The sequence below is a fragment of the Mandrillus leucophaeus genome, unplaced genomic scaffold, assembly GCF_000951045.1.
Source record: "Mandrillus leucophaeus isolate KB7577 unplaced genomic scaffold, Mleu.le_1.0 Scaffold252, whole genome shotgun sequence".
In the NCBI taxonomy this organism is placed as follows: Eukaryota; Metazoa; Chordata; class Mammalia; order Primates; family Cercopithecidae; genus Mandrillus; species Mandrillus leucophaeus.
In genome coordinates, this window is record NW_012102610.1 from 2392168 (window position 1) to 2419301 (window position 27134).

The following is a 27134-nucleotide window of genomic DNA, read 5'->3' on the forward strand; positions in this document are numbered from 1 at the left end:
ATTAAAACCTAACATGGTGTCCTCTTCTGCACTCAGGGGCTCGGGGCCGAGGTATATCTGTCTGGGCATCAGTTGGGGCCCCAGGAAGTGGTGGAATGAAGGGAAGGTGGTATAAGCAAGTTGGGCTAAACTCCTAGAAGAAGAGCCAGGATCCAGGTGTCAGGAAAGGGCAAAATCCAGAGATAGTCAGAAAGAGCAAGGAATTCAGGGTGAGAAGCAAGTATTCACAATAGAGGAAATGAGATAAAGTAAAAACAAGTCAAGATCAACTAGGATCAGAGGACAGTAGGTCCAAGTGGTCACTTATAAGCTGGAAAGGGATGATGCCAGGTGCATTGGCCTTGATTTAAAAATGACCAGAAGTGGGGTGTATGTTGTGTCTTGCTGACAATACTGCACTGCAGAACACCAACAATCATCTTTTCAGGAAGGCCAATTCAGAAAAAACAGAAAGACTCATGGGCCATGTTTACCACCACCTAAAATGAAATACTTTTGTTAACTCTCATGAAAAAAAAAATACAGATATTCCTCTAACTTGGATTACATACTTTGTGCAATGTCACTTAGAAAATTGGTCCTGCTTTTGGCCACTTTGATGTTACTCTCCAGGCCTATTTGAGAAGCCATGAGGTGGCAACTTCCTAATCTTTCACCTTATTATAGCCCAAGCAATGAGTTATACAGACCCTCGTGGTCTGTCCACATGATCTCATCTCTGCTGTAGAATTTCATCAAGTGGAATTTCAACTTTGGAGAAAGCAATATAAACTACATGGTTGCGTAAGGAGTCCACAAGTCTGAATACTTGTTCTGCTAACAGCCCCACCCCTCTCTTTTTCACTTTGATTTGCATGTAGTTTTCAGTCAGGCCAGAAAAAGCACTTAAAGCTCTCCATTCCATGACCCCCACCCTCCCAAAGGCATGAGCTCTGTTGGGCTTTGGCGTCAGTCTGAAAGATTATGCACGTTCTCTGTTTCTACCCAAGCATGTCACAGGAGAGAGCCTGACCTGGGTGGGGTGAGATGAGGAAACTGGATGACTTCCCAGTCTCTCATGAGTCAGGTGTTCATGGCCTCATTCTTTTATTCAGAGAGGATTCCTGGAACATAACCCATTTTCTGATATCAATGCAAAAACACCTTTAGTGCCAAGTGGCGCCCTTTGGGGTCACATCGATGGACCCTACAGGCAGCGTCCTCTTCAGAATGGGAGAGATGGGCTGGGAGAAGCAGCCAGGAGGCTCTCTTTGCAGAGTCTCTGGGGTGATGGTGCAAAGTTTAAGTTTTATTCTAAGAGCAATGGGAAGTTATTAGAGAATTTAATGCAGACAGGCCATGATCTGATAACCATTTTTAGAAAATATCTCTGTCCGCAGCATGGGTGATCAAATCGAGGGAGGGAGGGGATGAGGGAGACCAGTTAGGAGGCTACTGAGGTCTCCATCCATTCACGTATTTATTCATTCTCCAAATATTTCCTCTACTCAAACTGTATGGGCAGCAGGCACTGGGGATGAGGCGCCCTATCCTGCCAGAGCTTAGGGGTGAGAACGACAATAAAAAAGTAAACAACTAAACAGAAGAGATCATTTCAAAGTGTGATGAGTACTATGCAGAACATGAAACAGGGTGCTGTGGTAAAAGGGACTGGAAGGGAGGTGACAGTTGCTTCAGAGGGCTGAAGGGACAGCCTTTCTGAGGAAATGGCATTTGTGGAGACCTAATACTGGGATTGTGTGAGTCATATGAAAGTCTGGAGTGGGGGTAGGGGGGTGTTACAGGCAGAGGAAACCATGAGTGCAAAGGCCTTGAGGTAGGAATGAACTTGGCTTATGACCAGGGAGTGGAGTCTAGGAAGAGAGGTCAGCAGGGGCCAAGCTAGGCAGCTCCTTGAAGCTCCCAGTTAGGAGCTGGGTTTTACTCTGAGAGGATGAGGAGCCTTAACAGAGGGTCCAATGATAGAATCCAGGGGCTGGCAAACTATAGCCCACAGGTCACATCGGCCCACCTCCTGTTTGTGTAAATAAAGTTTTATTGGAACACAGCCTCACCCATTCATTTACATGTTGTCTGTGGCTGCTTTCACACTACAAGGCAGAGCTGAGTAGTTGTGACAGAAACCAACTGGCCCACAAAGCCTAAAATACTTTCTCTCTTTCTGGCCTTTTGCAGGAAAGTTTGCTGATGCCTGATTTAGTTTGTGTTTTCAGAAGGTGACTGACTCTGGCTGCTGTGTGGGGTGGCATCATGACATGGAGCTACAAGGCCACTGTGGGACAAGAGATGAAGATGAGGTCTCTCCTTTGCATCAGTGCCTGTCAGCTGATGTTTCCTTCTACCTCTCTCCCTCCATCAGATAGAGGGAGATGGTCGCTCGGCCTGGTGGGCTTATCTTTCTGGGTGCACACTGCTTCTAAGGACAGAGGCTACTCGACACACTGTGGCCAGCCAGGCGGACTCTGCTTTGCCGGTGAACTTGGCAAGAGGAGTTCACTGCTGCTTGTGGAACCTCCACCCAAACCATAACTGCCTGTCTTTTGTCTGTGACACCTCGTCACCAATTTGGTGCTTAGGAGACAGCGTGGGCCAAGCAGCTGCTTCCCATTCCCCGCTTGTCCCATGTCAGCAGCTGGTCATGATTGCCAAGCGTGCCCACACCACTCCCAGCAGACGGCAAGAGGCGCTGTGAGAAAAGGATCTAGTGTCCAAATTGCAGGGCAGATTGCTTTTGTTTTGTTTCTTAAGAAAAACATGAAATAAGTAAAATAGTTGAGTACTGTGTTAGAAAACTAACCCCAAACATCTGGGTTTTTGGTACTGTGGTAGCTTATTTTCATTCTTTTGTTTCTAACTGATAAATATTCACAAACTAATTGAGTTGGCACAATTTTTTAAAGAAGGAAAACCATCTGCATTATGTAAAGACATGGTGAGGATGAGGGCAGGGACAAGAACAGAAGATTTGGAATGATAACACAGCTGTCCCCAAGTAGCTCTCTCTGGTGGAGCTTATTTCAACCAGCATTTATTGAGCACCTACTCTGTGCCAACTATTGTCAGGTACTGGGGAAACTGAGTGGAATAAAACAAGGTCCTTGCTACCTGGGCACTCACAATCAGATTACAATGACTATAAGGGTGGCAATATGACAAAATAACCAAAACAAAACAAAGTACTTGTGATAGTCCTTCATCCCCACAACATCCCTCTAATGTAGGTATTATCCTTCCAATTTTAAATTAACATTTGAAGAGGAAATGCCAGAATTGGGATTTGAAACCACATTTATTTGCCTTCAGAGGCTTCTGCTGCCCCTTGGATTAGTAGAGATAGAACTAGTCAGTGTAAGTTCCAGGGAGGTAGGTTTCAGCCCAAGAACAGAAGGGCAACTAAAAAGGTGATGAGCTGTGTGTCAAAGGTGGTGTGTAAACCAAGGCCTACAGAGGCATGGCTGAATCCAGACCCTCCAAAGAGATTCTCAGAAATTAATCTCTCTCCATGTCTTGGCTCTGCTTTTCCCTGGCTTGACTGTAGTCGCAAGTAGATTTTTCCCCATGGAATGGCAGGATGCCATCAGGAGCTTCAAGTTAATATTCTATCCACTTCACAGAGCCTCAAGAAAAAGAGGGCATCTTTTCTAAATGGTTTCAGCAAAAGTCCCAGGACTAACTTTGATTGGCCTAGTTTGAGTCACATGCCCATGTCTGAGCCAATTTCTGCAGCCACATGAATGTGGGACTCTCTTTGAATAAACTCACCAACACACATGGACTGACAGCAGTCCTCACCCCCTATCTTCTGAGGTTCCCTAACACCACTTTTCCCAATGGTAGAAAGGCACTGGGCTCTTTGAGGTCTTTGGATCAGAGGTCATGGGTTCCAGTATAATGGAAGGAGGGTGGATTTGGAGTTCAATGGCTCAGTTAGTCACTTAATGTGTGACCTTGAATAAATACCCTTCTCTGAGCCTCTTTTATAAACTGGGTATGATAGCACCTTCCCTGCTGGCTGCAGGAATGATTAAACAGGCACTGGCTGCACAGTTGATGCCGAGTCTCAATATCGAGCTCCTGGGATAGGGGCCATTTGGACAAGGGCTGTTTATAAAGGGCTGGCCAAGCCAGTTTCCCTCTCCAGTATCCCTAGCGCCAGCCGGCTCCCCAGAACGACGTTCCCAGAATGAATTGGCTCAAACTGCAGAAATGCTTCCAGAAAAGGCAATTCATGATCAGGTCCTACGCTTTTTAGGGGCCTATGTTAGACACAGTTGAGTGGTAGACAATGTACATTCTGGGTCTTCTTCCCGGCATCATTAGGACAAAGTTGAACAGTTAACTTCAAGTAAAGGAGGTTACCCTAGATAATCAGTGTGGGCCTGCTTCTATCAGTTGAAAGTCCTTAAGAGCAGAACCGAGGCTTCTCTGAAGAACTTCAGCCTGTGGACAGCAGCTTCAGTTCATGCCCAAGTCCAGTCTCCCCTTCCTGACAGCCCTCCAGTCCCCACAATCATGTAGGCCAATTCTTTGCAATAAATCCCTTAATATATATTTCCTATGGTCTCTTTTTGTTTGAACCCTGGCTGATACAGACTTTGGTACTAGAAGTGACTCTAGAGGATCATGATCTTAAGGAAGAGTTTTCCAAATTGGTTCAAGGTTTTCTGGAATTTGTTCTCTAATCTGATTAGATTTTAAAACATGAATGACTCTGTTTTCAGTAGCAAAGAACAGCCATCCCCAACATTTTGGGCATCAGGGACCTGTTTCATGGCAGACGATTTTTCCACAAATGGTTGGGTTGGGGGATGGTTTAGGGATAAAACTGTCCCACCTCAGATCATCAGTCTTTAGATTCTCATAAGGAACACGTGACCTAGATCCCGTGCGTATGCAGTTCACAATAAGGTTCCCACTCCTATGAGAATCTAATGCTGCTGCTGATTTGACAGGAGGTGGAGCTCAGGTGGTAATGCTCACTCGCCCACCCCTCACCTCCTGCTGTGCAGCCTGATTCCTAACAGGCCATGGACCAGTACTGTCTGCAGCCCAGGGGTTGGGGACCCCGGCAAAAAGGACACTAGTAGTACACGGCATGCCACGGCAATAGAGATATGCCAAATATTGCCATTGGTAAGGAAAGGAAGAACATGCCTGAAATATAATAGATCTATTAGGGCTTCTCTTAATACTACCATATCCTGTCAACCCAATTCAGGCAGAACTATTAATGGCCTACACCCTTCAAAAACGAAAGTTTGGGTCACTCTACTAGGTAAAAAAGCATGACCAACTGAGGTGCTTGCTGAGGGCAGATGAAATATGGAATGGGTAGTGGAAGAAGGTGGTTATAAATGCCAGCTACAGCCATGTGCAGTTGCAGAAATGAGGACTGTAATAGTTATAAATATTTCTTCTTTATTTTGTTATTAACATGTTGGTATATATTTGTTAAGCAAATATGTTTGTTTTCTTACCTTCCTTATGCCCTTATCATATGACATAAGATGTATTAATAATAGTTAACTTTACATCACAGTATTTACATTACAGGCTACCAAAAGGAAGGGTGAGCATCAACCAAGGACTTTGCATACTCCTCTGGGTAAAGGGTTAATGTGTTTTCAGTTGTACTCAGGGTGTTTGTATCATGTTAGATGGAAGTGTGACTTAGATATCTTGTTTATTTGGATAATTATGTATCGTTTAAGGAGATGATCTGGGTGCCAACTTGACAAGGGGTGGACTGTGATGGTCAGTTTTATCTGACAGCTTGGCTGGGCTTTCATCCCCAGTTATCCAATTAAACACTAATCTAGGTGTAGCTGCGATGGTATTTTGTAGATGTGATTAACATTCATAATCAGTTGTCTTAAAATAGGTTATTTTTGGTTATCTGGATGGGCCTAATTCAATCGAAAGATTTTACAAGCAGAACTGCAGTTTCCCTGAATTCCTGTGAAATTTCCTTGAAATTTTGCCTGTGGACTGCAGCTTCATGTTATGCCCAAGAGTTTCAGACTGCCCGTACTGACAGCCCAGTTTCAGAGTGCCCAGCCAGACCCTGCAGTAGTGTAGGCCCATTCCTTGCAAGAAATCCTTTCGTATGTATCTCTTACTGGTTCTGTTTCAGTGGTTGTACCTTGGCCAATACACTCCTATTTTCTAGAAGAGATTGTATAGAATTGATGTTAATTCTTCCTTGCATGTTTGGAGATTTCTTTTTTGACAGTATTTTAAAATGACAAATTTAACTTCCTTAATATTGGAGCACTATTGAAATGATCTATTTCATATTGGGTGAGTTGTGGTAGTTTTTGCATTTCGAGAAGTTGTTTCATTTCATCTAAGTTGTCTAATTTATGTATATAGAGTTATTCATATTATTCCCTTATTATTGTTTTGATGTGGGTAGGGTCCGTAGAAATATCCTCTGTTTCCTTCCTGATGTTGGTAATTTGTGACTTTTCTTTTTTTCTTCTATCAGCCTTGCTAGAGGGTTAGAAATTTCATTTATTTTGTATGAAGAATCAGACTTTTTATTTATTTTCTCTGTTTCTAGTTTCATCATTTTCTGCTCTTTATAATTTCCTTTTTTCTGTTTGCTTTGGATTTGTCTTGCTTTTCTTTTTTAGGTTCTTGATATGAGAGCTTAGATGATTGATTTGAGACTTTTCCTCTTTTCTGACATTTGCACTTAGTGCTGTACATTTCCTTCTCAGCACCGTGTTAGCTGTTTCCCATATGTTTTGGTATGTTGTATATTTTCATTCAGTTCAATGGATTTTTATTTCCTTGAAGACTTCCTCTTTGATTATTTCGAAGTATATCTTTTTGCTTTCCACAGGTTTGGAGATTTTCCTATTATTTTTCTGTTATTGATTTCTAGTTCGATTCTATTGTGTTCAGAAAAATACTGTGTCTGATTTCAATTCTTTTAAACTCAGTGACATTTTTCATGGCCCAGGATATGGTCTATCTTGATATGTATCTTGTGGGCACTTAAAAATAATACGTACTCTGCTATTGGTGGTGGAGTGGTCTATAAATGCCAATTAGATCCTGTCAGTTGGTCATGTTGTTGAGTTTTCTATATCCTTGATGATTTTCTGTACAGTTGGTCTATCAATTGTTGAAAGAGCAGTGCAAAGTCTTCAACTATAATTGTGGATTTGTCTATTTTTCCTTTCAGTTCTATCAGTTTTTGCTTTACATATTTTGCAACCCTTGTTTGGTGTACACACATTTAGGATTGCTATAACTTCTTGATGGATTATCTTTTTATCATTATATAATGTCCCTCTCTTGTCTGTGATTTCCTCTACTCTGAAGTCTACCTTATCATTTATTAATATAAACACTCCTACTTTCATTCAAGTAATGTTTGTATGATGTATCTTTTTCCATCCTTTTACTTTCAACCTATCTATATCATCATATTTAAAGTGAGTTTCTTGTAGACATCATAGAGTTGGTCTTTTTTTTTTTTTTTTTTTTTTTTTTGAGACAGAGTCTTGCTCTGTTGCCCAGGCTGAAGTGCAGTAGTATAATCTCGGCTCATTGTGAGCTCCGCCTCCTGGGTTCACACCATTCTCCTGCCTTAGCCTCCCAAATAGCTGGAACTACAGGCACCCGCCACCACGCCCAGCTAATTTTTTGTATATTTAGTAGAGACGGGGTTTCACCGTGTTAGCCAAGATGGTCTTGATCTCCTGACCTCGTGATCCGCCCACCTCCGCCTCCCAAAGTGCTGGGATTACAGGCGTGAGCCACCACACCCGGCCTAGAGTTGGTCATGTTTTTTAATCCACTCTGCCAATCTCTGTCTGTTAATTGGTGTAGCTGGCCCATTTATATTTAATATAAATATTGATATTATAAAGCTAGGTCTGTCATTTTTTAATGGTCTGTTTATTCTCTGTTTTTAATTTCTTTTAAATTCTTTTTTAGTTATTATGTTAACGAGATGGGGTTTTACTCTGTCACCCAGGCTGGAGCACAGTGGTGCAATCATAGCTCACTGTACCCTTGAACTCCTGGGCTCAAATGATCTTCCCACCTCAGCCTCCTGAGTAGCTAGGACTATAGGCACCCAGATTCCGTTTTAAATGTCTTTGTTTACTTTCTTCTGCCTTCCTGTGGGTTACACTAGCATTTTTAAAATTCCATTTTGGAATAAACATGGTGGCTCACGCCTGTAATCCCAGCACTTTGGGAGGCCAAGGCAGAAGAATCCCTTGAGCCCAGGAATTAGAGACCTGCCTGGGCAACATAGAAAGACTTAGGCTCTACATAACATTTTGTAAAAAATAATAGCCAGGTTCCATGGTACGTATCTGTATTCCCAACTACTCAGGAGGCTGAGGTGGGAGGATCACTTGAGCCCAGGATACCAAGGATGCAGTGAATCATGATCACACCACTGCACTCCAGCCTGGGTGGCAGAATAAGGCCCTGTCTGTAAAAATAAAAGTAATTTTGTGTTGATTCATCAATAGTGTATTTGAGTGTATCTTTTTGTATAGACTTTTAGTGGTTTCTCCAAGTACTAAATTGTGTATACATAACTTCTCAGGCTACTGACGTCATTATTTTGCCAGTTGAAGTGAAGTATAGAAACCTTAGCTCCCTTTCTGTCCCTTTACCTATACCTGTTAATAGCTGTCTTAAATTTTCCTTCTACATACATGTGGAACTACAGCAGCCAGTGTTGTAATATTTGCTCCATCCATCAAACATGATTTAGGGAAGCTTATTTGAGGGAAAGGGAAAGCCTGTTTGGTTTACCCATATTTTTGTTTGTTATATCTTTCTTTTTTCCTGATGTTCCAAAGTTCCTCCTTTCATAGCTTTCTTTTGTTCTTTTTATTATGGCTGTTTTGAGATCCTTTTCAGATAATTCTAATATCTCTATCACCTTGGTATGGGCATCGATTAATTGTCTTTCATTCATTCCATTTGAGGTCTTCCTGATTCTTGATATGTCAAGTGAATTTTTATTAAAACCTGGAAATTTTTGTATTTCGATGTGACTCGGGGCCTTATTGAAGCCTTCTCTGTTGTTGACTTTCTCTGACACTGTTCCCACAGGGGCATGTGTGGCACTCCTCATGGCTGACATGTCAAAATAGAAGTCCAGGGTTCCCACTCAGCCTCCACTGACACCAAGTTGTGGGGGTTCTCATTACTGCCAAGTTGGGAGTGAGAGTTCCGGCTCCCCAGCAGTCTCACTGACAGTTTGATGGAGGTGTCCTCATCGCTGGTGGGTGCTGCTGAAAGTCCTGACCCTCCCGAGACCTCCTTGGACACACTGGAGAGTGCAGAGACGGAGAGACGCCTCATTATTGCTGGCTGGGAGTGAAAATCCAGAGTCTCCGTGTAGGTGGACTCCATGAGGGTGGGGAAGGGTGAGCTGATTGCCAGCCAGTGAGGGTGAAGGCTTTGGCTCTCTACTTGGCCTTCTTGGACACCGCTCCAGGTGGGCTATTGGGATCCTCGTTACAGCCTCATGAGTGGGGGCGTCTAGGCTCCCACTCACCATTTGCTGGTATGGTTTGTGTGGCGTTTAGCTGGAGTAGAACGGGGTTGTCTGAAAGTTTTCTCTCTTGCTAAGCTGCCCTTTTCCTGGCCATTTGGTGAGAGAGCAGGCTTTGGTTGGGGCTTTCTTTCTTTGTGTTTCCAGGTCACCAGCTTCTTCCGCTCCAAGTCTCTTCCCAGGACAATTTGATCCTATCTGAACTCGGGAAGTCTGTGCCCATATTACTCAGGGGAGTCATAGCAGCACCGGACCTGCCTCGGAGGATCTCCTGAACTTGGAGAGAGATGATTATGGATTGCAGACAGGAATATAAAATGAAAACTAGAAGAAAACCATGTCATTTATACTTTGAGTATGTGTTGGGTGTTTGAAAAGTGATTTTTTTCATCATGTGTCCAATCTATATTACTCCTTTTTTCTCTTTTTGTTATTACTATGAAAAGTTCATGGTCATTGTAGAAACATGAGAAACCAAGGTTAAGTAAGAAGAAAACTTTAGGCAGAAGGATCACTTGAGCCCAGGAGTTGAGGCTCCAGTAAGCTATGATTACACCACTGCACTCCAGCCTGGGTGACCGAATGAGACCCTGACTCAAAAAACAAAAAATGTACAATGAAGTTGAACTTTACTGGGCATCAAGAAAAGAAAAAAAAAGAAGAAGAAGAAAACATTGACCTAAATGAGAGATACTTGGAAGCTGTGTAAGTCACAGGTGGTACACCCACAAGGCCGACCTGCCTGTGTCCACCAATGCATCCCCTCTGACTTTTCTGTTTCCTCCCCCTAAGCCTTCGGGGCATCTGCCCAGTGTCAGGTGCTACGCTGAGTGCAGGTAGTGGATGTACAAGTCAGACCTGCAGATCAGAGCCTCTGCCTGTTGACAAGAAGGAGCGGAGGCCGCCCCAGGCAGAGGGAGTGGCATTGCAAAGATACAGAGACATGAACAACTTGGTGTAGTCCTTTCAGCATTGCTAGGGCATTTCAGGGAAGGAGGATGTGGCGCTGGGCTGTGCAGTCCTAAGTTTGCACCTATTCTGTGCGCCACAGGAGAGCAGAGTCTGAGATGAGGACAGTAATAGTTTGCTAAAGCTTCCATGACAAAATACACAGACTAGGGGGCTTAAGCAACAGACATTTATTTTCTAACAATTCTGGAGGCCAGAAGTCTAAGATCAAGGTGTTGGCAAGTTTGGGTTCTCCCAGGGCCTCTCTCCTCAGCTTGCAGATGGCCACCTTCTCACTGTGTCTTCACAGTCTCTCCTCTGTATATGCATAGCCCTGGGGTCTCTGTGTGTCCTAATCTCCTCTTTTTATAAGACCACCAGTCAGGTTGGATGAGGGCCCACCTTAACGGCTTCATTTTAAATTGACTATCTCTTTAGAGGCCCTATTTCCAGATATGGGCATGCTCTGATATACTGGGGATTAGGACTTCAACATAAAAATTTCTGGGGTAGAGAGGGAGATGCAGCTCAGCCTCTAACAGGAAGCGAGCAGAGGAGTGGCTGGATCCTAGCTCTGTGACATAACTGGATTTCTGGCATCTTGGAGGATGGATTGCAGGGAGAGGCGACTCAGACTGTCAGAGGTTTTTAAAGAAAAGCTAAGAGACGGTGAAGATACAAACAAAGGTGGGAGCCATGGGCACAGAGAGCAGCAGGTGGGTGAGGGTGGGAGGGACGAGCAGAGAGAGGCGAGAGGGGCGTCAGTGAGCCCATGCTCAGGTCTTGGAGGCTCCTGGATCCAGCTCCCCTGTAGGAGAAGCCCTCTCACTGGGATCCAGTAAATCTCCAAGCCTTCTCACTGGGATCAGCCTCCGAGGATGGCCTCCCTCCTCTTCCCTCTCCATCCGATCTGGTAAACCTGCTTGCTGCTTTCCCCAAACAGAATGCACCCAAAGAGATCCACAGGAACACACAATGCAATTAAATTTCTAGAAACTAAAGACAGAAAAAAAATGTGAAATTAGGTCAGCTGCAGTGTAGCTGATTTACAGAGTCAGTAATAACTCCACAGGTGTGCGCAGAGCAGCACACTCCTCATTAATGGGCCCTTTTTGCCAGGTTTTCTGTATCAGAATTATGCTAGTTTCACAAAAGGAATTTGGAAGCTTTCCTTCTTTCTCTGTGCACTGAAATGCTTTAAATAGCACTGGAGCGATCGTTCCCCTAAAGATTTGGTTGGGTTCACTTATAGGCCTGGTGATTTTCCCCCCTTTTCATATCTTTATGAAGGTGGTCTCTTGAGACCATCACCACAATCAAGAAGGCAAGCATTTCCATTGCCCCCAAAGTCCCCTCATGCCCTCCTGTGTACAACCCGCCCCTCCTACACCCCTGTCCCCAGGCAATCCTTGGCCTACTTCTGTTTTTACGGATTTGTTTGCATCTTCTAAAATTTTATGTAAATGGAATCAAACAGTACTTTCTTTGGCCTCTTTCACTCAGCATAATTATTTAGAGATTCACGCATGTCGTGTGTATCCAGAGTTTATTCATTTTTATTGCTGAGTAAAATTCCATTGTATGAATATACCACCATTTGTCTATATATTCACCAGTTGGGGGACATTTGAGTTTTTTCCAGTTTGGGGCTATTATAAATAAAGCTGCTATAAACATTCTCGTACACGTCTTTGTGTAGACATATGTATTTTTTTCTCTCTTAGATAAATACCTAGGGGTGGAAAGATTGAGCCATATGGTAGGTGTATGTTTAATGTTTTAAGAAACTCCATTTTCCAAAGTGGCTGTTCCACTTTACATTCTCACCAGCAGAGTATGAGAGCATTCCAGTTGCTCCATATCCTCGCCAGCAGTAGATACAGTCTTCTTCTGATTTTTTGAGTGGTTGCAAATTGACAACTTTCTCAAATTTTTCTCTTTATCTTAGACTAGGTTGCCTAGCCCACAGAGCCTCCAGTGAAGCTCAGATACCTGTGTGTCATTCCAGGGTGTGAGCTGGGTGAAGACTGAGGGAAGACGGGAAGTGAAGCAGGGAAGGAGAGAAAGAAAACAACACAGGGTGGTACATGATTGAGCATGTCACAGCTTCAGAGCAAAGCACACCAGGTCACTCATCCATGCAACATCTCCAGAGAGCCAAGACTAGCAGAGGAAGAAAGAAGCATCTCCTGGTGATTTTTCCATCATCTGTCTTTCACTGGTCCAAATTGACCCTACAGGCCTCAATTCCCCTGAAAGTGTTGTGGCCCCTTCAGACAGCTGCTGGGGAAGCCACATGCTACATCCCAGGGCAGAGTGCTTCGTCCGGGTCTAGAAACAGTGAGATGAGCCAGAGCCTCTGCGTGACCAGTCGGGTTGGACCAGGGCACCAGAGGTGCTGTGGTTCCATCCAGGATAAGAGGCCAGGCCTAGGCACAGACGTTGCCCTACGGGAGGTGGAGCCCGTGACAATTAGGAGATGAGCTGGCACGGGGCCTGGGCTCCCCTGAGCAAGTAAGTAAGGCTGGGGGTGTCAGTGGGGGTGCAACCAGTGGAGGTGAGTGTACCCGGAGAGGTCCATGAGTTGAGTCAAGTACAAGCTTCATGGAGAGTTTGCATCTGTGAGCTCCTCTCATCTCCCACACGGTCCTGGGATGTAAACAGGATGTAAAATCTGAAGCCCTGGACTTCTGATGAGGAAAGTCTGGTCTTCTCCAAGTGACCCATCCAGGATCACACATCAACCAAGGGTGGCACACGTGGGTCTTCAGACTCCGAGCCCAGTGCTCTCTCCACTGTGCTAGGTGGTTGCAAAACATTCTCAGATTTACATTTCTGGGACTATGTTTGGTTTGGGGGCACCGGCTGGAAGACCAAGCAGCATGTCCTGAATCTTGTTTTCTATTTTCAACCACCTTGGGGGAGTGCAGCAGCAGCAGATCCAGGTAACAAGGCTGCCCAGAGGCCACATGGCAAGGAGGTGGGGGATCTTGAGGTCTAGTCCTGCTTTGTGTGACTTTGGGCTACTGATTGTTTGCCTTGGGCCTTGTTCACTCTCCTACTTCTGCCCTCATTCATTCAGCAAACATTTGGTAAGAGGGTATGACCTACATGCCAGACATTGTGCTATAGAGGGAATATCAAAATGAGTGGTCATGAAATTTCTAATCTTGACCCACGTTACACGGGAAAATAGTTAGGGTACATCTTATAGGGACATTGGGTGAATTATAATAAATGAATTAATCCATGTAAAGCACTGATAGCATCTGCACATCAGAGATATTCAATAAATGTGATGATGGTGATGATGATGGCAACGATGGCAAAGACAATGGCCTCCTGGGATGCTGACCTCCTTAGGTCTTTGTGAGTGGAGTGGGCAGTAACTCACAGGGGTTAAGAATGTGTTGTCTGCAGAGTCATAAACACCAGGGTTTGAATCTCAACTCTATTAGCAGCTCCTTGAGCAAACTCCATTTCTTCTCTGTGCCTTAGCTGCTTTACTTGTAAAACTGAGCTTTGACTTTGTCTTTTTGAGGAAATGAGATAATAGCTGTGAAATGGATTGTTTGCAAAAATGACTCAATTTTTCACACCCTGCCATATCCATGCCCTTTTGCCATGCTTCCTGTTAAGCAGTAGAGTCTCTTTCTTCACTTTCTTCAATACAGATGGCCTTGTAACTTGATGTGGCCAACTGACTATCCCTTCTCACTTTGAGTAGGTATCTCTTCTTATGCTGGGACCTCGCCACTACCATATGAAGAGGCCAAATCTCACCTGAAGGATGAAGACATATTAATCAGTCATCCCCATTGACCTGGCCAACAGTCAATCAATGCCCAGAAGCAGAGGCAGCCTGCTGGCCCACAGCTAACCACAGACATGTTAGAGAGGCTAGTCAACACCAGAAGAACTGCCCCACCAAACCCAACTTGTGCTGCCAACCCACAGAATTGTGACCAAAATAAATGGTTGTCATTATAAATCACTATTTTAGGCTGTTAAGTTCCACAGCAACAGTTAACCAATACAGCATATACAATGCTTTGTCTAATTAATGGAGCCCATGACGAAGATGATAATGATGATGAGGATGACAATATTGCCCATGCTTTGGCCTCTGTTGCAAATATAAGAAAATGTTGTATCATGACTTCTGCCCTAAAGAAGCTCATAGCACTACATTATTCAAAGGAAAAGAAAGACAGCAAACAATGACTTCCAACAAACTCCCAATCACTTGCTTGTCCTTCAAAGTCTTGACCAACTATTCTAACCTCAAGCCCCTGCTAAGGAGATTTGATGTTGCATCCACAGTAAAGAGTTATTGGCAAGTTCTAAGGCTGGGAATGGTGGGATAAGAGATGCTTTAGAAAGACCCTGCAGTAGGAAGGGTCAGAGGAAGAGCCTGCCTGTGGGAGGTCTTGTGCGGTGGTGAAAGAGAGCAGTGACACCAGCCTTCTGCTCACACCTGCATAGCTCCCTGGGGCTCTACGAATAAACTCTAGACTTCATAGGGCCTATTGTGATGCCCTCCACCCTTTTGAACCACTCTTCCCTGTTCTCATTCTGCTCAGCCCATGCTGTTCCTCTTAGCTCCTCACTGTGCCCTGATTCTTCTTCCTTTGGTGCCTTCGCACGTGCTGTTCCATTGCCTCCCCTCCCTTCCTGTGCTCATCCTTCAGATCTCCATAGCTAAGATGTCACTGGACACTTCATCTAAGTCAAGATCCCTTGATATGGTCACTTAAAAACCCTGTGTCCCTCTTTTGTGGCAGTCACTGTGGTTTATACTTACCTATGTAATATATGAGTGATGGTTTCATGGGTATCTGCCCCCACCAGGCTCTGAGCTCCTCTGGGGAGAGGTCGAATCTGTCCTGCTTGTTGCTGTGCCCAGAGTCTGGCCCAATGCCTGGTGTGCATCAGGCATAAATGGAATAGTTGTAAAATGAACAGACTCCCTTGAGTAAAAACCCTTTGGGGCAGAACTCGTGCTTATCCAGAATCTCCCAGTCCTGAAATCATGTGGGAGGAGAGAGAGGCCACAATTATTAGAGCTCTTCCCTCGGGAAACAAATCAGTCTCGCTCTGGAAGTGTGGCCCAAGACCCTGGCACCAGTTTTACAGCTTAAGGACACATTTAATCAGGCCAATAAATAATCCATCCCACCAGCCCCAGCGGCTGCGTGGAAGGTCCTTAAGGAGAGAGCAACACCAATGTGGAACATTGAGTTCCCCGGCCCCAAGGACATGAAATTCTCCTGCAGGGTTTTAATAATCTAGTTGGACTGGGAATGCTTTCACAAGCCTTGCTTTGCAAACAAATCTATGATCAGAAGCAAACACATAGGCTCTGTGTGGACATCTGACATCTAGGGTACTTCACTGGGGCGGTTATAGGGAGACGGATGCAACAGAGACAAACACAGAGCTGAAAGCAACAAAAGACTCTTTGGCCTGACCCCATTGTCCCCAGATAGAAGAGTCACTGACATCTCTCTCTTTCATCTTTTTTTTTTTTTTTTTTGAGACAAAGTCTCACTCTGTCACCCAGGCTGGAGTGCAGTGGCATGTTCTCGGCTCACTGCAAGCTCCGCCTCCCGGGTTCACACCATTCTCCTGCCTCAGCCTCCTGAGTAGCTGGGACTTTCATCTTATAGAACCCTTCTTCTCACTTGGAGCTGTGGGCTTGTATATAGCACTTGTGGGCTTATGTGTCCATCTGTCCGTGTCTCTCACTAGACCATACGCTCCAAGAGGGCGAGGGCAGAGCTTACTCACCCATTGTTTCCCACTCATAGTGCAGTGCTTGGCATGGAGCTGGCTCCATAAATGTTTGCTGATTGAATAAACAAAGGAGAAAGACTGAGCTGTAAGAGGGGATGGAAAGGTCAGCCTCACGCATATACAAACATATAGCTGAAAGCATAGTAGAGAAATGGAGTGTGGTCTGGAGCCTCCAGATGGAGCCATTCCTGAAGACTTGACCACCAGTGGAGTTTTCATTCGTGTGCTCCAGCATATTCCCTTTGTTGGTTAATCCAGGTCCACACAGACTGTTATATAAATGTTCTCCTCATTCATAATAAATAGCCCCAAAACTGGAAAAAACCTACATGTCCATCAACAAGTGATGAACAAACCAGTTGAGATATATTCATACAACAAATCCACGTAATGGAATACTACTCTGCAACTCAACCATGAAGGGAACAAACTGCTTGTTATGGATAGAATGTTCCTGACCTTCCAGAATGTGTATGCTGAAGCCCTAACCCCAGTATGTCTATATTTGGAGATGAGGCCTCTAAGGAAGTAATTAAGGTTAACTGAGGTCATAATTAAGGTTAAGTGAAGCTTTAATTCAGTAGGATTGGTGTCCTTACAGAGGAAACGCTAGAAAGCACCCTCCTCCTCCCCTCTCCTCCCCCTCCCTCTCCTCACCGCCTCCCCCTCACTCCATGTACACAATGAGGAGAGGCCACATGAAGACACAGCGAGAAGGTGGCTGTCTGCAAGTCAAGAAAAGAGCCCTCATCAAACCAAATTGGCTGGCACCTTGATCATGGGCTTCAGCCTCTGGAGCTGGGAGAAAATGAATTTCTGTCATCTAAGCCCCCCAGCCAGTGGTGTTTGTTATGACAGCCCAAGCAGACTAAGACACTGCAGAAAAACACAACAATACACCATGCTGAGCATAACGGGCCCGAGTCAGAGGCTTGTATCCAGCGTGAGTCCACTTAAATAAGGTCTATGAGCTTAAGCTTGTCCAGTCCACCTTATTTTGTTGTTGTTGCTCTGTTTTGTTTTGTTTTAGACTTTTAGCAGTCTGAAGCCATGGTTTTTCATTTCCATCTCTAGTGATAAGCGGAAAAGAGGGATGAGGAAGAGGTTTTACTGGCCCAACCAGAAACAGAAACTAAGAACCCATGACTATATTCTCTCCCTTGGACAGCATTGGACAAATCTGTAATCACCCAACAGGTTCTCCTTGCCCACTGCACAGACGAAATCCATTTACTGAGATCATGGTATTGCAGTAAAGACATTTCATTGACAGGAGATCGGCCATGCGGGAGACAGAGTTATTACTCAGATCAGTCTCCCCAGAGGCTCAGAGGTTAGGGTTTTTCAAGGGTAGTTTGGTGTGCAGGGGTCTAAGGAATGGGGAATGTTGATTGGTTGGGGATGAAATCATAGGAGTATGGAAGACGGTCTTTAGACGCTACATCTGCCTCTGGGTGGGGGCCACAGAACTGGATGAATCACAGGTCTGGGTGGAGTCAGCCAGTCATGAGAAATGCAAGAGTCGGAAAAGACATCCCAAAAGGTCAGTCTTAGGCTCTGCAATAGTGATGTTATCTACAGGAGTAAAAGGGGACGTTCCAAATCTTGTGACCTCTGGGACAATGGCTGGTTACATTTAACTACACGTACATCTTAGCAGAATTCAGGCCCCCCTCACAGCCCTAACCTCATGGCCTTTCATTAGTTTTACAAAGGCAATTTAATTTTGGGATAGGTTATCATCATCCTTGCTATAGGTTAAACTACAAATTCCTCCCAAGGTTAGCTTGGTCCACACTATGATTGACCAAGGACAGCTTGGAGGTTAGAAGCAAGATGGAGTTGATTATGTCAGACTTCTCTTACTGTCAGAATTTTGCAAAGGAATTTTAAAACATGGTGAAAAGAGGCTGGGCGTAGTGGCTCACATCTGTAATCCCAGCACTTTGGGAGGCCAAGGCGGGTGGATCACAAAGTCAGGAGATGGAGACCATCTTGGCTAACACGGTGAAACACCGTCTCTACTAAAAATACAAAAAATTAGCCGGATGTGGTGGTGGGCGCCTGTAGTCCCAGCTACTCGGGAGGCTGAGGCAGGAGAATGGTGTGAACCCGGGAGGAGGAGCTTTCAGTGAGCCAAGATTATGCCACTGCACTCCAGCCTGGGCGACAGAGCGAGACTCCGTCTCAAAAAAAAACAAAAAACAAAAAACACAAAAAAACATGGTGAAAAGATTCAGACCAAGTGGCTGCCTCCGGGAAGGTACAAATTGACTGGACAGGGAGAAGAACTTTCGGAGGAGCTGGAGATGTGACATGTCTTGATGTGGATGGCATTATGTGCATGTAGACGTGTAGAAGCCATCAACCTGTACATTTAAGATGTATGCAATTTACTGTATGTAAATTATATCTTAATTGTTTTTTAGCTGGACTAGATCCTCTCTGAGCTTCTTCTAATTCTCTTGCCTTTAGGGTTTTAGGGTAGAGTGCAGCTACTCTGCTGCCTCACTTCTCTGGGCTCCTTTGGGGGCAGTGTGCTGTGGCCAGAGGGGCCAGGATAGGAATTCACAGACCTGGGCACTGGACACTGGCCAGGCAGAGTCATGAGGAGCAGAAGCCTAATGAAAGCAGAGGAAGCCAGTCAGTGGCAAGAAGGTGAAGCAGACAGAGAGAAGAAAGAAGAGAGGAGGAAAAGGGGAAAGAGAGAGACAAAGAAAGGATAAGAGAGTGACGAAGAGGAGGGCAGAAAGCCCAAGAGTGACAGACGAAGGAAGAGACTGAGAGAGGTAGACAGAGACACAGAGAGAGCTAGGGAAAGAGACAGAGAGAGGCAGATTGCCATGTGTTGCCCCAGCAAGGCAGCTGCTCTGCGTTTTGCTCAGTTTGTTTTCAGCCCTGACTTCCATATCCTGTAAGGCCACCTGGGTTCCAAGCCTGTCTCTGAATCTCCATGCCCCCGAGCTGTACTTGCTTCCTATGAAGACCTGATTACCTTGTGCAGACTTGAGGGAGGCCCTCTTTCTCGTGCAGCCTGAAATGTGTCCCCGGTGCTGGGTGGTCATTCCTTTCTTGTGTGTCAGCCTCACCTCAAGAACTAGGAGTGTCTGGAGGGTAGGAAGATGCTGCCACCCACTTGCATCCTCTAACCTTCCACAGCTGACCCCAGTGAGTGAAGGTCAGATAGCCGAGTTGAGCAGTTACTTCATCGTCCCTACCAGGAAGCATTCAGGGGCGTTACAAGGTGCTTGCACCCTTCAGATGTGCTTGGGACAACGGCCCCAGACCCTGAGTCTCCCTGCTAGGTCCTGGTTGTGGGGCTGGGGAGAAACTGGTGGGGGCAACAGAGGGGGTGGGGTGGGAGCAAGATGGCCAGGTTGGAAAACAGTGGAGGCATCTTCTGTGCTGGGTGAAGTGGGGTGGGCCCTAAATGGGAAGATTGGTCGCACAGTAGAACTGGAGGTATTAGAAGGCGGGGCTCACTCAGCCAAGAGGTGCAGGATGAGTCAAGCCAGGCTGTGGGAAGGCCTTGGGGCTGGTATGTTGGAAAGACCTGGGCAGGCGTGGTATGTCTGTTGCACAATTTTCCAGTGGTCACTGGACTTTGGCTGAGTAGCCAGAACCCAAATCCTCCTCTGCCTGCCTTCCAGACAGCCAGAAGGCCCAGGGTCCCAGCTGAGTGGATTAACTACCAATCACCACATAAGAAGCCCCGTTTGAAATTTGAGGGATGGCACCGGGTCCAGCTTCTGCTAGGACTTCTCTCATCCACTGCCAAGACAGTTTCATCTGAAGGCAACCCTAAGCACATGCTGGCCATGCCTCCGTTTTGTGTCCGGGATGGCTGGGCTTTCTGGAGTCTACAGGGTGCTTGCCCACTGTGGGCTGTTGTCTGCCTGACAGCCCAACCCTGAGATCTGGGACTTTCCATCTTTTTGTTCCCAGATGGCCTGGTCTGAGGCCTTAGATCTTTGGGAATGTCTTTGCCTATGTCCCAAGGGTGACACTAAGGAGGTCTGAGTTCCCTTCCAGTCCCTCTGGCTGGAATGCTGTGAGTGTGGCTGGAGGATGTCTTGCATGTGACTCTCGTTTGCATCTTCAACAGCGCTCCAACAAGATAGCAGGCTGACTGAGTCTCTGTTCTAATGGGAGCTGCATGGGTGTTTTAGTCAACAGGGAGACTGGTCTTTGAGGAACTGGGGAGAAAGCAGAGATACTTTTCACTTCTCCCACCTCACCTTTATTCCATGTTGCATCAACAGCCGATCTTGGGTGTAAAATTAAAATCTTATTTTTGAGCAGATTCTGGCCCCACCATTAAGTTGCTGTGTGACCTGGGGGCACCCACTTGCCATCTCTGTGCCTCAGGTTCCTCGCCTGGCTGTACCTCTTCCCACTTGGTGATCCATGGCTTCTGTGAGCTCCAAACCTGCCAGTCCTCTGAAAGAAATCACAATTTTCCTCGTGTTTCAAAAACCAAGGACAAGCACTGATATGCAATCATTCATCTCTCTCCCTGGCTCCCAACAATGTAAGCCTTGGTTTCTCTGTAGGTGGAGTTAGCGTCAGCAGCCCTCCCAGGCTGCAGAAGGAACCAGCACTTCTGGGATTTGCAAACTGAAATAACTGATGCCAAGATTTATACCAATATCTGCCCCAACCCTCCCAGGTCCCGCGCGTGTAATTTCCTTGCCTGTGTTCCCCACAACACCCTGTGTTCCTTGGGCCTGCCCTCCTTCAGCAGGTCCTGAAATGGCCAGTCCTTACATTCTGAGAGCCTTGGGTGCACCTGGCCCTGTGTCTAGTGTCTTGTGTCCCTAATATCTTGTCTGTGATCACATCTCTGGGAGGTGGGGACCAGTATCACTTCCACTTTAAGGACAAGACGACTGGATCACAGAGTTTAGCCCACATGACTGCATCTATGGTTCTTATTTCTCCCCAGGCTCAGCTTTTAGCTGTACCTCGAAGTTGGGGGTGTGTTAGAGTGTATGTGTGCGTGTGTGTGTATCTGTGTATGAGTGCATTGGGTTGTGTGTGTATTGAGCTGTGTGTGTTGGGTGTGTTTGTGTTGGGTTCTGTGTGTGCTGGGGGTATGTGTTTTGAGGTGTTTGTTGGGGTATGTGTGTTGAAGTATGTGTGTGTTGGTGTCTGTGGGGGGATTGTGTGTTTGTTGGGTTTGTGGGTATTGGGGTGTGTATGTTGGAGTATGTGTGTGTCAGAATGTGTGTTTTGGGATGTGTGTGTTGGGTTGTGTGTGTTGGGGCATATGTGTATTGAGGTGTGTGTGCTGGAGTATGTGTGTATCGGGGTGTGTGTGTGTATTGGGGTGTGTGTTGGAGTATGTGCATGTTGGAGTATGTGTGTGTTGGAGTATGCGTGTGTTGCTGTGTGTGTGTGTTGGGGTGTGTATGCATTGGGGCATATATGTGTTGGAGTGTTGGGGTATGTATTGGGGTGTGTGTTCGGGTGTGTGTGTGTGTTGGAGTGTGTGTGTGTTGGGGTGTGTATGCATTGGGGCATATATGTGTTGGAGTATGTGTTTGTTGGGGTGTGTGTGTGTTGGGTGTATGTGTGTGCTGGGTGTGTGTGTATTGGGGTGTGTGTTGGGATGTGTGTTGGAATGTGTGTGTTGGGATGTGTATTGGAGTGTGCATTGGGGTGTGTGTTGGGGTATATGTGTATTGGGGCGTGTGTGTTGGAGTGTGCGTGTTGGGGTATGTATTGGGGTGTGTGTTCGGGTGTGTGTGTGTGTTGGAGTATGTGTGTGTTAGGGAGTGTATGTGTTTTGAGGGTGTGTGTGTTGGGGTGTGTGTTGAGGGCATATGTGTGTGTTGGGGTGTGTGTATTAGGGTGTGTATGTATTGGAGTACGTATGTGCTAAGGTGTGTGTGTGTTGAGGATGTATTTGTTGGTGTGTGTGTGCGTGTGTGTACATGGAGTGATCTGCTGCATGAAATGACCCTGAAACACAGTAACTTCTCAATAAATGTGGATCATTGTGAAGGCTTGGAACTTCTTCTATTTCTTAACTTATTTTTTTTTATCAAGGTGTAACATTCAGTAAAGTGCACGCATCTTAATGGTAGAGTTTGATTAACTTTTGCCTCTGTATATATGCACACAACCACCCCCAGGTTCAACCAATATATTGGACACTTGCAGCTCCCCAGCAAGCTCCCTCCAGCCTCAATTTCTCCATTCTCCAGACTCCTATCGTTACAGATTAGTTGTGCCTGGTTTTGGTCACCACATAAATGGAGCCACACACGTTGCGTGTACTGTGTGTATACACACAGGATGTGTGCACTCTTCTGTGCCTGGTCTCCTCTGTTCAACATAAAGCCCGTGCGTTGAATCCATTTTGTGTGTAGCAGCAGCCTTTTTCCTTTTTATGTGCTGTAAGCATTGCACTGAACTGCCCCCACCCCCCGTGTCTATCCATTCTCCTGGGGATGGACATTTGGTCTGTTGCCAGTTGTGGCTATCACGCATCAAGCTTCTGTGAACAGGGCTTCTGGGGACATAAGCACTGATTTCAGCTGGGCATCTACCTAGAAGAGAATGTGCTGGGTCTTAGGGTCCATGTAGATTGAGTTTAGCATTAGAATACTAATATATAATATAATTCCGCCAAAAGTTTTCTCAGGTGAGGTTAAGTGATGATCCAAACAGCAATAGTTGAGGCTTCCAGTTGCTCCATACCCACATCCTCACTGTGTGGGTTGGTTTCTCTGGGAGCAGATGTGGCCACGGAGTTTGGGTCTGGAGATTGTTATTGGGGATCCCCACCTGTGAAGAGAAAAGGAAGGAACAAGATGGGGTGGAGGGAGGAGCTGAGCTGTGATGCAGGCTAGACAAAGCCCCAGTTAACCCAGCAGGGAGCTGGCGTGAGTACTGCCCAGCAGCGTGACCCACATCCAGTGGAAACAAAAGGTTGACCTCTAAGCCCTGCTGCACTCAGCCACCTGATCTGCGCTGTCCCAGGAGGGCCATAGCCTAGAGCGGGGTGGCTCTCCTAGCAGAGGCAGACCTTGGAGAAGCTGAAGGCCGCCTGCTGATGGCAGTGTACCTGCCAGTGTACCACACCTGCTAGCCATTTTAGTGAGGAGTGTGACGGCATCTTCCTGTGACTTTAATCTGCATTTCCAAGATGATTAATAATGCTTATATGATAATTGGCTATTTAGATGTGCTCTTTGGTGCAGTCTCTGTTCACAGCTTTCTGCCCACTTTAAAAAGTGGGATGTCTGTCTTTTTCTTTTTCTTTTTCTTTTTTAGAGACGGGATCTTGCTCTGTCGCCCAGGCTGAAGTGCAGTCGCGTGATCATGGCTCACTACAGTCTGGATCTCCGGGGCTCAAGAAATCCTCCCACTTCACCCACACAAGTAGCTGGGAGCACAGGTGCCACTACCACACCCAGCTTTTTTTTTTAATTATTTATTTTAGTAGAGACATGGTCTCACTGTGTTGCCCAGACTGGCCTCAAGCTCCTGAGCTCAAGTGATCCTCCTGCCTCGGCTTCCCCAAGTGCTGCGATTAGGACATGAGCCACTGTGCCTAGCCTGTCTTTTTCTTATTAATTTATAAAAGTTCTTTATATGTTCTGGATATTAGGTTTTTTTTTCATAGATGTATTTCAAACATCTCTCAACCTGTTTGGTTAAGAAATGTTTGTCTACCCCAGGGTCATGAAGATATTCTTGTATTTTATTTTCTAGAAGATGTTTTGTTTTACTTTAGGTCTATGATGGATCTCAAATTAATTTTGGGGTATGATTTGAGGTAGGCCCGTTTTCCCCCACATGACTATCCAGTTGAACTAATACCATTTATTAAACATCACCTTTCCTCACTGAATTGTGCATCTTTCCTGTGAATCCAGGGATTGAACACGTGTGGGTTTGTTTCTGGGCTCCCTACTCTGTTCTATTGGTCCACTGGACTAGGATCACAGTATGCCACACTGTCTTCTTACTCTGGATTTAGAAAACACCCTTGACATCCAGTACAGTAAGTCATCCAGCTTCGTACTCTTGTGAGATCGCTTTACCTATTCTAGGTCCTTGCAATTTCCATATAAATTTTGAAAGCAGCATGCCAATTTTCTTGTAAATACCTGCTGGAACATACAGATCAATTTGGCAACTTAATATTGTAATAATATTAAGCTGGTCAAACAATAAGCAGGCTACAGTCCTCTATTTAGGTCTTCTTTAATTTCTCTACAATGTTTTGTGTCATCATAGAGGTCTTTGCTTCTCTCATTAGACCTGCTCATAAGTACTTGGTGATTATTTTGGTATTATTGTAAATGGCACATCAAAATTTTCATTTGCTAATTGTTGCTAGCACATACAAACTAAACTAATTTTTGTCTGTTGATTCTATCCAGCAACCTTGCTAAACTTACTCATTAATACTAATAGGTTATTATTGGATTTTGGATTTTTTCCACATACAATATTATCATCTTAAATAATGAGTTTATATGCTTTATTTTAATCTTTATTATTTTTATTTTTATTTCTGCCTCATTGAAACAACTGGGCTCTACTGTACAATGCTGAGTAGAAACGATAGTGGCGGACATCCATTTCTTGTTCCTATCCTTAGGAGAAAAGCATTCAGTATTTTACCATTAATGATGATGTTAGTTGTGTGTGTGTGAGCGCGCACAGACACAGGTGTCTTAATGGAAACTCTTTATCAGATTAAGAAAGTTCTCCTCTGTGCCTCTTTTGCTGAGAGTTAAAAAAACATGATTAAGTGTTGAATTTTAACTAATCTCTGCCCATATGTATTGATTTTCATTAGCATCTTCAGCTGCAGCTCTCGAAAGCTGGAAAGTGGTATGTGGCTAGTGTCAGGCCAGAGGTTTCAGAGGGAGTCCTGCCCTTGTGGAGACCGGGTGAGATGGTTACAGGAGGATCAGAGTGGGAGATAGCCCCAAAGGCACAAGTCAGCCCCAAAGACACAAGTCAGTGACACTGACATGATCATGCACCTCGGTTCTTGTGAACTCTTCTTCTACTCACTCCCAGCAAGGACTTGGGATTTGTTTTCTAAAGGGAAACTAGTGCCATGCATATAACCCTGTGGCAGGCACTGTGCTGGGCATGATGGGAGGGCACAGGACATAGGTACTGCCCCTTCAGGACCCTGGGGATGTCTCCACGTATCACACCATCCTGTAGTTCCTAGGAGGGCCCCAACTCTGGGCTAGAGCTACAGGCCTGTGTCCCTTTCCTCCACCAGCCCTGCAGGACTCCCTCCCCGCCCCTGCCAGAGACCAGGGCCCTCAGGAGCAGTCAGACCGACCACAGACAAACAGGGAAAGAGTAGTGGAAAATGCCCCGAATGGTTCCCCACCCTCACCCATTTCTCCCCCTGGCCAGTTGTCTTGTGGATTCTTGGCCTTCCCAGTGCGGTCTGGGAAGACTTAGATGGTTTCCTTCCAGAACCCCAATAAGCCAAGAACAGGAGCTGCTCCAGGCCATTTCTGTCCCTGGGTCTCCTTTCAAAGGATTTCTGGGTCAATGGAGGGAGACTGTGGCTTGTGGGCAGTCAAGAGAGAGGGCCTATCGTTGTTTCAGATTTCTGGCTTGGCTCGGAGATTCAGACTCTCCAATTCCCACACTAGATGCTTCAGTCCACTGGGAAAAAGGCCTTGCCTCCAAAGAATGGCCATGACATTTGTTGTTTCTGCTGTGTCTGCTCAGCCTCCCTCACTGTCTTCCACAGCAAGCCTCTGTTCCAGCCAGCTTAGTGTGGAACTTAGGAATCTTTGGGTTTTAAATGATAGACACTCATGATAAACCAGCCCAACCCCTAAAGCAGGGATTTATTGGTTCACAGATCTAAAAAGCATAAGAGAAAATGGCCTTACGTTGAGCTGGATCCAGGTGCTCAAACATTGTCACCAGGAATGTGATTGTCTCCATCTGTGACTCTGTTTTCTCCTGTATGGGTTTTATTGTCTTCCTTTGTGGCGGCAAAGATTGGGCTTGCATCCTTCCAGCTTGACAACTCTGTTGGAAAGACAACACTTTTTTCAACAGGTGAAGCAACAATCTCAGGAAAGGTTCTCATTGGCGCAGCTGAATTCACACACCCATAATGAGAATCAACCTCACTGGAAACACATGATCTGAGGATGTGGGAAATGTGCACCCTCAGAGGAAAAAAAATGGGTGTTACAATCAGAATTAAGGGTGTTAAACAAGCAAAATCAGCAGGTGCCCCATCTTCTAGCTGACCTGCCACCTCTATACCTTCATTCCAGTTTCCCTGTCTAGAATTCTGTTTGCTTTCCTGGGCTCAATGCTTCCTGTTCTTCAAGCTCCACCTCCCTTAGGAAGCCTTCCCTGGCCTTTGAGCCTCCCCCTACTCTGAACTCACCGTGTGCCAATGGTCTATCTGATTGTTTCGATCATATCAAAATAATACTTGTTCCCCAAACAGATCAGAAGATACAAAGACGAAATCCCATATCACCCACAGAGCCTGCTCTGAGGAAGGGACATTGTTCCCAGGTTTGAGTAGAGATTGCCAGGGGAGGGGCATGGCCAGGAAAGTCTCAGGGCCGGGAACCAGCATGGGGTGGGAAGACCAGGATTGGAAAGAACTCAAAAGCTTTGAGGGGCTGAAGGGGCCCAGTGAGCAGAAGCAGAGCGAGAAGGGGTCAAGGGTATGGAACAAGGTTGGCTTGAGGGGGCTTTTATTCTAGTGAGGCAGGAAACCACAGGAGGAGTTTAAGCAGGGAAGCAGCATGATCCAGTAGGCGCTGGGGCTGTTCTCTGGGCTGTGGGCTGGAAAATGCAGAAGGGCAAGGTTGGAGGCCCCTGCAGTCAC